Here is a 17677-nt window from a genome sequence, read left to right as displayed (position 1 = left end):
CAAAGAGCGAAGAAGAATATATACATTACATTTATGGAGATTACATATAATGAAATTGTAGTAGAGTGCGTTATAAAAAAACACAGAATGCTATTTGATCAAACATGATCTTTTGAATATACTATATTTTATGTAATATTTTGTATTGCAAATGTGCTTGGTATAAAATGTTAAGTTTTTTATGCATACTGCAAGCATGGCTTTTTAAATAATCTATTTAACTAATTGTATCCCATTTTTATTAATGTGTAATTGAATCAATCGGTGCCCATTTAAAATTGTGGTATAAAAGGTTGTTGTTATCAGACAAATATGAAATGACATATACGCAAAGAACGTATATGCCTTTGTGTCTAGAAATTGTTGAAGTACAAATAGAAAGCATGTATATATGTGACTAGAATACACATAGAAAGTAAACACGATTGCTTCAGAATACGACTATAGTAAGATTGACAAAAACACACGATTCTTTTTTGTATAAATAAGCGGTTCCCGTGAAAATGTTCTATGTATCTGTCTTTAGGTACAAACTCTCTGAGAAAACGTAACGAATCTAATGAGATAACAAAATAGATGCCCATACAAAGTCGGATCTTTGACTACACAATAGGAATCATGGAGAGCGTAGCACAGAAGCAAAATCTGATCACAACAAGTGTTTTGTGCAAATTGGGGTAACAGAAATCAGAGGGACAGTAACGGTTCTTGAAATTACTTAAAGGAAATCGAGAGACCTTAAATCAGATTGATAAGGGGGGAAAGATCTATGCATTGTGTGAACGATTTGCTATGGATACCTGACACAGATCCAGATGTCTAGTGTGAAGCAACTTGTAGACAATTATATCTTAAACAATTATACATACATATATACATAAAATGCAACCATACTGTGCTTTTTTATTTTATTTTGGGCCACACTATGTTAATCAACAAGTTTATTACGTGTGATCACTTATACTAAGAAATTTCGTGTGGCGTAACTGCAACTGGTTTCTTTTTAACAATTAATATATAATTATATATAAGTTTCTTTAAGATATTCCATGTAGTGTTCCTATATTATAATTCACCTCGTAATAATAATTCGTTGACGCGCGCCATTAAAGGAGCCTTTTCAAGTTTTGGTAAATTGACAAAATTAAAAAAAGTTGTTTTAGATTCGCATAATTTTTCGTTTTAGTTATTGAAATTTGTGAGACAATAGTACTACTGAAAATTAACCATGCTCTAAAATATCAATTTTATGCAAATTTTAACGATTTGAAAACCTGAAAATATATGCAACGCGAAACGATAGAATACTTTGGAAAGTTCTGTTGTTGTCGTTATATTTTGGGAACTACGAGGATTTCTTATATAGGTAAAACATACATCCGTTCATAGCATGAGTACGGATGGTCGAGTGGTCGAAGCGGGAGACTTTTTAATGCAGGACTACAGGGGTCAGTGTTTCGAACCCTGTTGAGGGTTACTTTTTTTCCTATTTTTAATTTGATTATTGTTGTGTTTTACTGGAGAATTTTAGGTCCAATGTTTAAATTATCAATATAAAGCATTTAATGACAAGCTTTAATGCATGTCAAAATCTGCGAAAAGGCCCCTTTAAGACTTACCTAGTTATTAAGCCAGACTTACCTAGTAATTAAGCCATGTTAACCGAGTCGTATAGAATGTAGAAGTTGTACAATGATTCAATAAAAAATTAAATACAATCTCTATTACGCTATCTATTGTTATTCTTTCTATTGATAGCAAATACAGTAATAAAATACTTTAAAACTTAAACACCTTCAGCGCTACAGGAATGGTAATCTATATATCTGGAAAAGACGTCACGATACACGTTTCTTTGGACAAGTTTTCTAAGAAACAGTGACTTCATTATTCTGCTCAATGGGTTTGGCTTTCATTATGCTTGGTATTCCCTGCGTTTACAAACAATTGGATTTCCAGTCTTAAGCAATACAACAAACATTTATCCAGTTATTGGTATCTTGAAACAAAGTCAGGGAGATGTATGTGAATGTATTTCCTTGTGCATCCGTTAGCTCCTCAGACATGCAGACCGACAGACGGAAAGTCGTTCATGGTGATTCCACTATAAATCGTTCACTTCAGAGATGTTCTAAAACAATGCATGGAGTGTCACTGGTAATTATTATACTTCTACCATGTCATTTTTCAATCAATAGAAGTTATACTCGAATAGAAGGAATTACTTCTTGGAAGTTGGAACATTAGGAATAACTACTTCGTTTGAAAAAACAACAACTTACTTTGAGGCATGTCAACTTTGAATTGAGTTATAATCAAATTATCTTCATAATCGTAGCACTTTTATCAGTGATGAATAACTAAGTACTTTTTAATCGAATACAGACTATTGTGAACCTGTAAAACAGTCAGATATAAGAAACGTAACTAGCAAAAGCACAATGAATGTGTACAACATTTTTGGATTATTGGAATTTTATTTTGATCGTAATGAGGGCTATACAGTTTTAGAAAACATTAATAACTGTTTAAAACTGGATCAATGCCCGTTTGGGATTCGACATTTGTTTTGTCCTTTAGTCCCTATGACGCAGTGAAATCATGATATATAATTAAAAAAACAGTTATTGAATACGAAACGTACTCACAGTTAATGCAAACAGGTTTGCGTAATACCTTGATAAACTAAGGGCGTCTGCCCATACTTTAAGAATTTGAACTGTAAGATACACACGTAATCATATTTCTTGTAATTAACCATACTGTCAATGTTGTGATCAAAGGGAAGTAGAAGACGAATCCAATGTATATGTAAATGTCAATATTTCCGTCAAATAAGGCTTACACATATAACTAATCCCGTTTACTATGTGAATCCATCAGTTTTTAAGTTCCATACTTTATTAAGCGCAAGTTGTAAAATTGAAAATTTAAATGCGTGAATATATATCAAGGAAGTTTTAGCCGGAGCTATTATATCACAAACAATATTGTCAACAAATAGTAAAGTAAGCTTATTACTGCCAGCGAAATGATATATTTATAATAACGTCGTACTTCTCTGTAAAATATACTTTTTTTTTCTCTAATTGTACGATTACCTTTTGTTATTACCCATACTTTGTCATATATAGACACACGACACTATTATGAATTATCTTTGGGGCATTTAGACGATGTTCTTTTGTATATGTCTTAAATAAACTGTGTGTTCTGTTTTTCTTCTGTTCTGTTCGTTTGTATTTGAAAATACCATACACGGAACGAACTCCTGCAAAACATGTATATATTGAAATATGAATAATTCCTTTATTTAAGGTACTTATTATAATGACCGTGTCAATTTGGTAGTATTAAATTAAAAATACTAAAAAAAATGTTCCTAATACTACTAAACTTCATGGATTGCATATGTTGTGAACGGAATGGGAACGCATAAAGATATTGGAATTAAACCGATTGCAAATATGATTTATTAAAAACAGTATAATTATTTAAGAACAACATAAATACATATTGATATATTTACACATTCTAACAACTGTAAACGTTCACAAATAAGTTTATTTATGTAAAAATACTTTCAAAAATCAATCCCGATGTAATAATAACACTACTTCAATAGAAATCGCATTAACAGGTTTACTACCACATATCATTGTACAGTGGTTTGCATATACAAGGTTAATTAATCTCTGTGTATGTGCTATATATATAAAACTCAAAACAAAATGCTGACATTTATTTCATATAGTCCATTAAAGAACAAGTATTTACTTAAAAAGTAAAGACACAAAATAAATATATTTGCGATTTCTGTCATTGTTTTTCATAAACATAGCGATCACACATGCTGAATGTTTATTGAATCATCAATGTGTTTACTTAATTAATGGCACACTTATTGATGTGTTCTCCTAGTGCTACTGAATTGTCTATGTTTTTATCTTCTATGCTTTCAATATTTGATTTTTAACTTGTTTTCTAAATCCGTCTTTAAGCCATCGTTTATTCTAAAATCAACTATCGTTTAAACAAGACTTGTCCATTTGTGTAATTTAGTTCTTCATATAGTTCACCTAAATGATTTGTTGTAAATAAATGTCAAGGAAAGTATGACTCAATCGGGTAGCGTTCCAGTAATATGGTTATATCAAGTTTCAAGAAGTTTTTTCTCCCTTCAACGACAAGGCAGATCGTTTGGTTAGCTCGTAAGACTTGACAAATTAAAGTTGGTAAAGGAAAATACAACTTTTACAAGGTAAACGTGATGATCTTGAAGGGGCCTTTTCACAGTTTTTGGCATGTTTTGAAATAAGTCATTAAATGCTTTATATTGATAAATGTATATATTGGATCTTAAAAGCTCCAGTAAAACATCAAGAATAAAATTTAAAAAAGGAAAAAAAAAGTAGCCGCAGCTGGACTCGAACCAGTGACCCCCGGAGTCCTGGAGTAACCTGGAGAAAAAACGCATTAGCCCGCTCGGCTATTCTGCCAAGCATACTTGATTGAAGTATTTTATGCATTATATGAGAAATCTTAGTAGTTTCACAAAATATAACGACAACAGCAGAACTCTCCAAATTATTCAATCGTTTCGCGTTGCAACGCTTTATAATTTTTAGGTTTTTAAATCGTCAAAAGATGCATATATTGGCTATATTAGACCATGGTAAATGTTCAGTAATACTGTTTCCTCACAAATATCATAACTAAAACGAAAATTTGCGAATCAACTTTTTTTAATTTTGTCAATTTACCAAACCGTGAAAAGATCCCTTTTATGTCAATCGAGTTATTCCAAAACATTCTACCATGTCAAACACTATACATGTGCAATCAAACCTACTATACAAATCGGTATATTGAATCGTAGGGAGCGATGCTATTTTATCACATGCCATAGCCTGTTTCCAATGTAATATAACCATTACATATTTTTATATTACATATGTTTAATACAACATTTTTAAGTGTTTTTATTGGCTTATTTTTCGTTTATTGCCCAATCGCATTTTGTTATTTTGCTGAAATGACGTTGCAACGTCAAATGACGTCACGAAATGTAAACAGCATTCGGGATTTATCATTATGTTTGCGTAAATATTTATTTAATTTGCTCATTTAAAAGCATGTGATAAAAAAGATCTGACACTCGTTGTCATATCATTCCATATTTTATTAAACTCGTCCAGGAAATTCGTTAGTAAGCTCGCCAAAGGCTCGCTTACTAACAAAATTCCTGAACTCGTTTAATAACATATGGTATGATATGACAGCTCATGCCAGATCCTATATTACGAGATGATTTAAAGAATTAATCCATATAATATGCAACTCTGTTTTGTGAATGGGTTAATTATTATTATTAACTTAAATTGGTTTATAAAGTGTGTAAACAAATATAAGAAACCAATTACAGATATGACATATTTTAACGCACATTGTCTATTGGCTTATATTGGATTTAATTTACTAATTGCAGCGCCTATTTAGCGCATGATGTGTGTACTTTCTTGACGAATGATATATACATGTCATGTTAAAAATAGTTTCTGTCATTGGTTCATATTTCTATGTGTTAGATAAAACACACCTCCGGATGACAAATCGTTTAACTAGAAAAAGAAAAACTTAATTATAGAAGTATGTAAAATATATGTGAATAATGTTTGATCAAGCGATGTTATCTGAAACAATTCCATTAGCGTTTGCCGTATCATTAATATCAGCACTGTCAGCCATTGTAAAATGATGCTATTTAATAAATCCTGAAAAATGGCACGCACGCTCGAATGTGATCAATCAATTGTGATCGGAATAACGATGCGTTCTAAATCTGATCTATTTTATTTGTCGTATAGCAGGCATGATGTCTTTTTGTTTTATGTATTGAGCATTTCTAATAATGGTGTTATTTGTTTGTGTTAGTTATTTACATTTTAACTGAATACGTGTTCCGTTTCTACGTAAGATTTCTTTAATGTTTTTCAATATTATATTATCAGTTTCTGTGACAATACCTTACCATTAAGCAAAAACATTATAAATTATACGCCCACAAATGTCATGTTGTTCTATGAACATCACTTCACTTGAAACATGTTCTGATATTACACAGTAATCGAGTTCCATACTTGGGTGACTTAAAACCCTATTGCATTCCACCACATCCGAAGCGACTGCAGACCATAAATTGAAATGAAAATCCAATTTCAGTTTTCTTAACATCATAACATCAGTCATTAACCCATCAAGTAAACTTAAGTAATTTATTGGTTTTCAATTTGAAATTTGGAAATAAGCATTTTATGCATCTATCGTATGTGTGTTTGTTCTTTTGATCCTTGTGCTGGTCCTTATTCTTTACCCACTATCGGTCCATAAAACCTTCATGACCGAAATATTATTTTAACTATTATTTAAAACTACTAATGTGTTTAGTTCTGTTGTTGTCATTATATTTTGTAATACTACGAGCATTGTATAATACATTACTCATTGTATGAGCCCGGATGGCCGAGTGGTCTAAGCGATAGAATTTTACTCCAGGGGTCAGTCGTTCGAGCCGAATTGAAGGATACTTTTTTGTTTCTGTAATTGTAATCTTGTTTGTTACTGGAGCTTTTTGGATCCAATGTTTACATTTATTAATATAAACAATTTAATAAATTTAATAACAAACTTCAATACATGCAACACATCTGTGAAACGTCCCCTTTAATACCCGTACGCATTTTAGAAAAAAAGCTTGGTAGCTAATATGAAAACGAAATGGTTTAGTTGAGCATTTGTAGTGATCCTGCGTACGTCGTTCACGTTATGGTTAAAAATTCTCCAGAACGTTATATAATTCATCCAATCTTGAGTGTAATTTTTCAGAGTATTTATTTTGAAATGTCGAGGCCGAGTTTTAATCAAAATTACGTGCGTTGACCATAGGAAGGCATTCGGATGCATTAAATTTAACTATGTAAATAGGCGAGTAAGAAATTTATTGTAAACATCAAGTGATTCAGTTTTGCCGTAAGAAGTACACACAGTAACTATGATAGTTGAAACGAAAAATCAAGGAATGTTATTGAAAGATTTCACAGGATTGTGAAAAATTGTGGTATATTGAAGTAACTATATAGCTTCAAAAAAATTATTTGCAATAACAACGTTCACATATTTGCATGGACGTCCATGGAATGGCCATAAGCCCTATAAGCCATTGACACTGCAGAACACAACGTTTCAATACCTTAAAAGACCTATACCGATTATCTGGTTTCGGGACAACACAATAACGAGACACAGTAAATAAAATATATATGTCAATGGCTCGAACAAACTTTGTGTTCGAAAAATTGCATTGACGTACATTAATTGTTTGATTTTGTTTTAATGTGAATGTCAAATGAGAAACGATTAAACTAGGTATTTGAATTTCCTACTTGGAAGGTTGCAAACAAAGTTACGTCCCATCATAACCGGAAGCAACAATTTAATATAAATTGAAATGAAAATCAGCTTTCCTGCCAAGATTTAAGCAGCCATTAACGCATAAGTAGGAATAATGTAACTTAATTTTTACAACCTAAACCGAGTAGGCTGCGACAAAAAACCTTATGTTCCAAGACAAACTTTTACGAATTATTTATATAAATTGATAACTCAATTAATTTGTTTCTCGACAGATGCGTCTAATTGGTATGTATTGGTTACTTCTGTACGTACAAATTAAAGTAATAATCGCCTATAATATCGATTGACAATCAACAATCGTATTTTCAGTGCATAAACAAAAAAAAAAGTTTCAAAATGCGTCAATATATATAACAAATAGCCTGCACCGCACTTACATTATAAAGTGAAGACTTAACCCTTTGCATGCTGGAAAATTTGTCGTCTGCAAAAATGCCGTCTGCGCAATTTCTAAAATTAGCATTTTTTTCTATTTTTTTCAAAGAATGCTATCAGAATAGCAAACAGTTTGGATCCTGATGAGACGCCACGTTCTGTGGCGTCTCACCTGGATCCAAACTGTTTGCAAAGGCCTTTAAAGTTAGGTTCCCGTACTGAAAGAGTTAAATACCAAAGACTTGTTTCAATCAAAGTCATCGTTACACAAGTTTCTGATTTAAAATCATTTCCGCTGTGGCATATGACCGGCAAAGTACGATTACTAAATATGCCTGTCAACCGATTTAAGAAGTCGAACGCATTTAAGGGAAAGGTAGGTTTTTATAAGGTGTTTTCAATGGATCTTCAATACTTAAAGCAGCAACAGAATCAGTCTTTCTAGTGTGTAATTTCCATAGGATTTCTAAGTGAAACATATAGAATGTATAAATCATTGCTTGAACCAGAAAATATATTTCGCTTAAAATACCATTCTATTAAAGAAAAGCATTTTGCAAAGTTTAAATGTTCCAATCACAAGATTCTTATTGAAACTGGACGACATATTGGTAAAGAACATGATCTTAGATATTGTACATATTGTCTAAATGTAGAAAACACTTCTGTCATTGAAAAAAAACGAATTTCATGTATTTTTATTGTTCTAAATTTCACGAAGGACGTTACATGCACCTTTGTTCTTGGTATAGTGGAAACAGAGAAGAAATCGATTTTATTAATATGACAAAAACGATTAACGATCTAAAACTGAAGAAAGCATTGTTCATATAGTTCTTAATGCGCAAAGCCAAACATAAAACAATTCGCAACTCTTGTATGTAAAATGTGACATGTCTGTATGTTGCATTTTGGGCCAGTGGTCTTTAAATACGACATAAATTGTCTTGTCTTGTCTCTAAGCAAACTGATTATTTCAAATGTCTTTATTATGCTTTTAGTAGAATATTTGTCGAAAAATATTAATGTCTCGCATTAATGTCGCGCGTCTTGGGTCTTATTTTCAGATATAATTTAATAATATCAAGACCGCGGCTGTAAGTGGTGCGTCTCCGCGTTCATTTGTCGACCGATTTATTTTCAGCAAAACAAGAATCAATCCAATATGTAACTGATTTTTAGTGTACGTATTTACGAAACGCTGGTTTACATCATGTGAAAACAACATATGTTGAGTCATTAAAAATGTGCTATTTGGTATCATTTAAAAGTTCACATTGCAATCATACATGGCTAGGACCGTTTCATCAACGATTTACGACTTGTTGTAAATAACGATTACATACATTACGATATTCAATGAAATTGCGTTTTATCAATCAAATCGTACATTAAGATGACATACATTACATTTCATACATAAATATATACGTACATGAACAAACTGGGTGATGACACCCGTAAATAAACGTAATGGCAGTCGTTTTCCTCATCGCGATTACAGGAGGAGATGAACAACATCAATGCCAATGCTTTTTAGGGAGAGAATTGTTCTCGAAAACATAAGGCATGGAAACATTATTTCGAAGTATCGTCTAATTAGGGGCGGAATAGAGAGTTTGTTGGTTTGATCGGGAAGACATAGACAATTGAACATTTAAACAATTATAATTATAAAATTGTATTGATTTTTTGACAGCAACTAAGAAGAATTTAACCCAAAATCTTAGGATGAGTTGCCCTTTGTTTACATAGCATTCGGCAACACATTGGCTACTTGGATTTTGCAAAACGTTTGAAGGATGAGTCATTTTGTACCTTTTCTTAATAAAAGCTTGCGATTATAAATAACTTTATAATTGAGTGTTGACGTGTACTCATCGATTGCAGTAAATGAAGACTGATTTACCCCAACCGCTAATGTACTACTTCTACAAGTTGTGATTAAACAATACTTAACATCGAAAGTGTTGAAAAGCACACAAGTATCTCAAAATAAATTGAATGGTGATAATAACATCATGATCATGAAAATGAATATGACATCAAAATGCTGTAAATGTCTGCTATTTTACAAGTTCATAGTATGGGTGAGTAACTTATATAATGTCTTAATAATATAATATAATAATTGCAGAGAACTCGCCATAATTGTTTCCTATATTGTTTTGATTTGTTATGTATCTGTTGAATTCAATTCTACAGTGTCCAACTCCGCCATGCTATAAAGGGGCACAATCACCAAAAGTTTTTATTTCTACATATTGATACATCGTCGGATACCCACGGCTGCTGATTACGCTCCGCTCGGAATGGAGAGTAACGTAATGAATAGACCGGGGGTGTCCGACGATGATAATGATATGGCTTTAAAAAACTTATTTACTCCTTGACTTACCATTTGTCCCCTTCTTTTGTTTTGGTAATGTGAAAAAGAGCACTCATGTAAATTCATTCTTTTTAAAAAATAGATTTTGGAATCATTGAGGTATATTGCGAAGGGAGATTTTTACTCAGAAGGATTCTATGACAATAATCGTGCAGGCTGTTGTTGACGCCAACATGAGGTAAATGTAAATACAGTATTATGATTTATTTTCTTATTATTAAGTTAGTAAAGCAGCGGGAAAACCATATCAGGTTGAACTAAGTGAAATGCGTATCATCTTTGACATATAATTATTATCATTTATGTACATACGCAAAAGCATTGACTACCACAATCGACACTATTAGCACCTTGTAATCAAGCTTTTGTTCTTTAATGCATAAGCCAATGCAGCTATCAGTATTATCTTGAACTACTGTCTTAAGTTACATTTATTTAATATACGATAAGTAAAATGTACCTAAGCTAGGTTGGTGAAACTTATTGAGGTGCTATCCTTAATTTAACAAAATTAAATGTGGAACTGATGTTTTATCATAGACTGCAACTCTTCAATAAAATAGTTCAATTTACAGTTATTTCTGAGCAAGAATGATGTGGGTCATTTGCTGGGAGATTGTATCAATTAAGGACTTACCTGATGAGCCCTTTACCTCATGCCTCCAATGCTGAGGAACAGGCCTACAATGACCATTATGTAGGGGTGGATAGAAGTAGAAAGGTCATTTGGAGTGTCGAAGTCATAATTTTGGTAATATATTAAATAAGTTGTGAAATATAAGTCTTCTTATTAATGCGAGATCAAATGACCACACAGTATTTAAGTAAACTATTGTGGCCAGATGTTTTTCTTGCGCTTCACAGTATCAGTTATCAAAGGTAACTACTAAATCTTGATTAGGTACAGCTTTAATAATCAAATGATGAACCATCCCCCTAAACTGTAAATTTGTATAAGCCAATAATTAATCCACACAATCATTGATTTACAATACGAAAACCTGTGCCGGTAACCACACAGCCACTGAGGAAAATCTTAGCATAACGAATACTTTAACAAACGCTCTTGATAAATAAGGAATCGACATCCATTTATTATATATTGTCTGCTCTTGACTATATTTTATGAAATATAAAATTTAAGATAATAATTAATGATCCATAGTTCGTTTGTTGTCCGCGGAAAGATGAATATTTTGTATCAAGCATTTATATGTCGATTTGCCCTTCCTTCATTCAGTCCGAGATTTTAATGTCCCACGGGGAAACATATTGGTTCTGCCCTGTCTGTTCGTTGGTGTGGTGGTCTGTTTGTTTGCCTCAAACTTTAACATTTGCCATAACTTTTGATATTTTGAAGATAGCAACTTCATATTTGGCATACATGTGTATCTCATGTAGCTGCACATTTTAATTGGTAAAGGTCAAGGTCATCATTGAAGGCCAAAGGTCAAATATATGGGGGATATTTTGTTTCAAAAGCACATCTTGTTTGAACTTATAACTGACTTGGATCAAACCGTGTACAAAACATGTACAGAGCATCCCTTAAGGGGTTATAAATGCATATTTTCGGAAGTAACTGCTTTCAATTATATTTCAGGGAGATATTTCCATTTGAATACATTTATGGCATCGTATAAAGAGTATAATTTTGTTTACGCGCTAGAGCTTACGAAGGTATGGTCTGATATTGTTGACACTTAATATTGTATATGCAATTTCCTCACGGAGAGAGCACGGTCGTTCCGATGGTTTTACAGGGAACTATTTATCTTCCGTATGTTAAGCCGGAAATGTATTTAAACGTGGCTAGAGCAGAGATAGAACAGTACAGAATAAAACAAGTTAAATCTATGGTGTGGAAAATAATAAAATGAATTAAGCCAAGCAAGTAATCGCATTATAATATGCATTAACAGACTATTTTCATCGGTGGTTGCAAAGAAAATTCGCATAATACCACTCCAGAAATGATTGTTAAACGTTAATTAAATTAAAACTCAAAGTTCACATAATCTCGATTATATTTTATTACTATACGCATGAATACAGATCTGATTAAGTTTACATTTCCTAAGGAATATTTAATTTACAAAAATGTCAAATAATAATTACATTAACATTACTAATATAAATCTTTAAATCCTTGGAAGATTTAACAACATAAGACACATAATGTGTGTGATATTTAAACAGAACACATATTACAAGATGATAAAAAATGTTACGACCTTATCTGTAGATAAATGTACTGTGTCACAAAAAGCCTTCGATGTTCTAGAACTTACGTACACACGATTAAATAATGTTGTTGTTTCTTTACTTTAGGGTAAGTCTGAATCAAGACCTAAAAGGCTGTGCAGATGTTGACGTATATTTAAGACATTTTGTTTGTCATAAAAAGAATTTCTGATCTCAAATAATTAAATTCTTACTTTTCATAGTGATGTCAATCAAAGCACAGTTAATTATCAACGATAAGTATTTCAATAAATGTTTTCGAAGTTTTAATCAAACAAAAGCTATGCTGTTATTTCTTGATCATTTGATGTTAAGACAACACCTCAGTCCTGAATTCAATGTCAAACATATCTCCAGGACAGAATCTTCAAATAAAAGCCGTGGTCATTTATACTGTGGGTATTATTTATGGCGTGTAATGAGAAATTCTATATTCAATACAGGACAATACATCTTACATGACATCTACAAGAATCTCATGGAATAACGAATTGCATTAAAAATGAATATGGCAACAGATATGGCTTTGTTTTTGGAAACGTCACACTTGATATTGAAGTTGACCACGACAAACAGTCACTCAAACGAATTAATAAACTTGCAATAACGAACATGCGTCCATAAGTTCAATCAATACACATCAAAATCATTTGTTTATGAATAAAACTATTCAGTGAACAAAAGACTTGTGAAAACCATAGCATGGATGACTGCTTTTACGTTACGTCAATATCATAACAAACGCATATGGCAATAAGCCAAGACTTTTGCAAATATAACCGAATTTAATACAAAGATAATACAACCGTATTTACTGTTAAGCGAAACAATTTACACACACCCACCTTGGGCAAGCGAGTTTGGTTATACCAAACACTACTTGTGGGGCTTCCGGTGGATTGTCTGAAATCCTTCAAAGACAAAAACAACAGATATACAGTTAATGTATTTCAGTAACAACTTTAAAGCTGGAAATTGCAGTAATAAATCGTTCTTCTAGTAAGTAGTAAGTTAATATGGTTAGAGTTTTGGTAAAAAACTATTGGTCCTTACAGAATGCAGGTCCTGGCGCGGAAGGATCTCATCCTCATCAAAATATTCTCTTGCTCGTAAGCAATTGCGCAATGGTATGTTATCGTTGTTTTTTATTAGTCTTATTTTTCTATTTCTCCAACACAATTATTTGGGTCGGAGCCTTTATTAATACTTATATAAACAGATTGTCACATTGAAGGCATTACTGTAAGAGATTTAACGCCTTTTGGTGAACCTAATGCTGCTGAATGCCCTCTTTAATATGTTCAATTGGTGTAGCATCTACACATTGTATTTGAAAAAAACTGTACATGGCAGACCGATATATGGGAATACTTTTAATATTTGCACAGCCTCACAGCTTTGAACAACCTTACTGGGGATCAAGATGTGGTCTTATGAAAGTATTACATCAGGTAATCATTTTGGATTTTTTTATCAAAGATGCATTGAAAGAAACTGTAAAAGAGTAACTTAGCATTAACATATACATCAGCTTATGGACGTAATGCAAATGCAATCCAAATGGTGTATGTCTTGTTAATAATACGCCAGAATTGATACTACGTTATCGTGTCCCACTAAGTTGTAATCATGTTGCTCTGGTGATTTGAGGATAATTGTTATTCATACCTGTGCGTTTTGTGAATACAACTGGGTTAAGAGTAAGTTGAAGCTTGCGTTTCAAACGGTTTAAACCCGCGATGATTTGCGTTGACCGTTCCAAAAAACAGACTCTAAAAATTTAAATTTGTGTTACGAACTGTATGTATTGTCATATTGTATGGGCAAATGGTCACTTTCCTTAAATAAGATACTAGCGATTGTTAATAAAAGCAATATACATTCTTAACACGTTTTTGGATTTTCACGATTACAGTAAATTATTATTGTTTCCAATAGTTACGGACTAAATATTCGAATTGTTATCACTTTCAACGTTTTGTTATTAAGAGATACCTATTTCATAAAAAACAATGCTCATGCATAAGTTAGATTCGGGTAGTTCATAAGTCTGAAATAAATGTTTATGAGGTGTTTAGCCTGGTGATATCAATTCACCAAACTAACAGCATGCGATACGTCGGTAAAATAATATTTGGTCGGTAAAATCGTTACAAATGTTACCTAAGATGCAGCCAATATATGTTGTTGTTTTTTTAATAGCGAAGCGTTATACCATTATTTAACATTGAGCCTTTTCTATGGCGCTTGGGGTAATGAACTTATTTTTTTTACATTTCCACTGGGTTCATTTAAAAAAAGAAAACAAAACAAAAAAGTATTTTAAACCCTTTTCTTTTAAATTAGTCTAAACTCTCAAGGGACTTCAAGACGTACACTAAAGAAGTTATTTCACCGTTTTGAGCGACGGACCGTTTTTTCTTTGTGTTTTCCATAGCGAACCGGAAAAAAAAAACAATTACAATATATAAGTACAAAAATGTGGACTCAAATTAACTTTCTTAGTGATCACTTGCAATCTTAAAATGTATGGCGTTCTTCTTAGATAGAGATATCTGGTTTCATATATAATTTTCTGTATCAAATAGCTTATACATATTATTTATCTATATGTGCTCGGTGTAAGAACAAGAACCAACGAACAAATACCTGACTGTCGTTATAATCATGTGTAGCATTCAGTCTGTTAAGAGGTCGGTTCGTTTGTTTACAACCTCCAGTGCGATTTGCACCGCAGGAAATCATACCTGACCCCCGGCCCAGTTGCCGAACATGGGAAATATCCCGCCAATAGTGAGATTCCTACCCTTGAATCCGGAAGACGGTCGGTTTGTCATTACAACTAACACAACAAGAAATCGTCGGACAAATCATCGGTTCGTCCGCATTTAAAAGTAATGCAATGGTTAAATTTATTATTGTAAAACACAGTTGAAACATATGTGATCAAAAGATTTGATTCGTGTATAAGTATCACATATTTAAAACTACCTTTATAGCAGATGGTTGTTAATGTGTCTCCTGAATCTAACATTGGTATGGCTTGAATATTTTATAAAGAAAAGTCGCACCATGACTTTCTTTATCGTTCTTTATCTAAGTCACTTCAAAAAGACAGGAAACACATAATCCCATCCAGGAAACACATAATCCCATCCAATGATAAAATAAACATTTATGTGTAGCTTTCATCATTCTTCTTCGTACATGTAAATTAGTTTAACTTTATATTTTAATGTACATGTATTTTGAAACAGAAAAGTGTTTAACTGTGATAGCGTCCAAAAGGTAGCCAAAACACACAAATCTTAATCAATCCTATGTAACTACATGTTTGTATACTTTAGTCAGATCCCCAAAAATCCACCCAATCCAATCTAATCCGATATATACATTAAACGCAACACGTTCACTGCAGGATCGGGCCGTATCCTGAGCAAACCGTGCCAATTTTGGAACTGCGGAACAGCGCTTTGTGTTTGCCAGCAAAAGCACTGACTGAGACGAATGACTCGATCCAGCGTGAAATACAATCAACCGATATGATAGCCATCTAGTCCATATGACAAACATTTCGTCTTTCATCGACAAGAATGACTAACATATTAAGCTGAAAGTTTCATTTTAAAGGAATATTTGGTTTACTTAAAAAGAGCAAACAATACAATTAAACATAAATGATCCTTTCATAAAATGACTTTGGAATACGATTTGTAAAGTGAATACTTAGAACAAGAATACTGTTTTCTTAGACACGAATTTCCATATTTTGTATAGCAAATGTGTTTGTGAAAATTATATTAATATTGGTAGATAAATGATGGATGCATGGCTAATTTTTTAAAGAATGTGTGTACATGAAATTGTTCAACTTTTATTTCGTGTGTAACTGAAATCACGCAATACCCATTTATAATAATTATATATGGTCTGACGGTTGATGTTTTTCTGACAATTAAACATTATATACACACATATAACGCATATTCTATGTGGCCCGTTAAGAGTTTAAGTACACTAAGATAAATACAATAACAATTGCTTTAGAGTGAGAATATTGCAAGATTGACATATAAACACGATTCACCATAACATTAATAAGCGGTTCTCACGAAAATGTCATTGGGCGCCATATCTTTTATTAAGTAAAGCACTCTCTGAGGAAACGTAGCAAATCTAATCAGTTTCATCACAAAATAGACGCACTTAAGCCTCATCTTGAATACACAAAAGGAACCATGAAAAGCCTAGCAACGAAACCAAGTTTAATGACAACAATAATCTTAGAGTATTTTGTGCAATGTGAGATAAAAGTAATCAGACGGACAGTAACGATTATTGAAATTACGTAAAAGAAAAAGACCGTTAAATCCCTTAATGTCTGCAGAAAAGGGTGGTTTTTTTTCATTTTTTGAATAAGCATGATATTCGTTACGTATTTACTTTCACTAACATTATTTAATGGTAAATATTAGAATATTTATGCATGTGTAGTAAGCCTAAGAATTCCATAACTCGAGTTATAATTTACAAGAAATACATATGTTAAGCTTTCTAAATTCAAAATTCATAATGCCAATATAAATAACTATCATACAATATTACAGTTTTCATATAATGTGTTTGTATGGAAATATCTCAAAAAGAACGTTCGATTGCGTAAACCTAATTTGCACTCAGCATAAGGTTACGACAACTGTTATTTCTTAGCGACATGCAACTAAATTTTGATCTACATTTTAAGTGCTTCTGCGTAAAAATAAAAAGAAAGCAATTTGTACATGTAAAAATTGCAATAAAAACACACAATAAACACCATAAACCATATAAACAAAACATCAAGTAAGTTATTCAAATTACGCACAAAGCACACATATTAAACTATTGAAAATATTGTGTATGTTTTCTGTTGTCAACTAAAGTATTTTGCAAAGACAAATATTGTTATCAATGAATATCTAATAATGTGGCTCGCACAAGCTCAACATGTTAATATAATATTGTGAAACCTTAGCTTTTTCAGAAGTAAACATTTTAATAACAGTATTAACAAAAACTTGTTCCGTCTCTAACACCAATAACCATTTATGACATTCAAAGAAGATCAGTTCCGTTGTATTCGCAACAAACTAGGCTTAACTTTACATAAATATTCAAGGAGGTTGTGAATAAGGCATGAAACGATTTCGCTGATAT

General features: G+C 32.2%; 1 protein-coding gene across 4 annotated transcripts in view; it reads right to left on the bottom strand.

Annotated features, from left to right (window-relative positions):
- LOC127837993 (gamma-aminobutyric acid type B receptor subunit 1-like) overlaps nucleotides 1–17677 on the bottom strand; it is a 399001-nt gene that overhangs the window by 118730 nt on the left and 262594 nt on the right. The gene's annotated exons all lie outside the window — the stretch shown is intronic.

The sequence above is a fragment of the Dreissena polymorpha genome, chromosome 7 (genome assembly GCF_020536995.1).
Source record: "Dreissena polymorpha isolate Duluth1 chromosome 7, UMN_Dpol_1.0, whole genome shotgun sequence".
In the NCBI taxonomy this organism is placed as follows: domain Eukaryota; kingdom Metazoa; phylum Mollusca; class Bivalvia; order Myida; family Dreissenidae; genus Dreissena; species Dreissena polymorpha.
The sequence above is the reverse complement of the archived record's forward strand: the minus strand, read 5'-3'. Positions and strand labels throughout refer to the sequence as shown.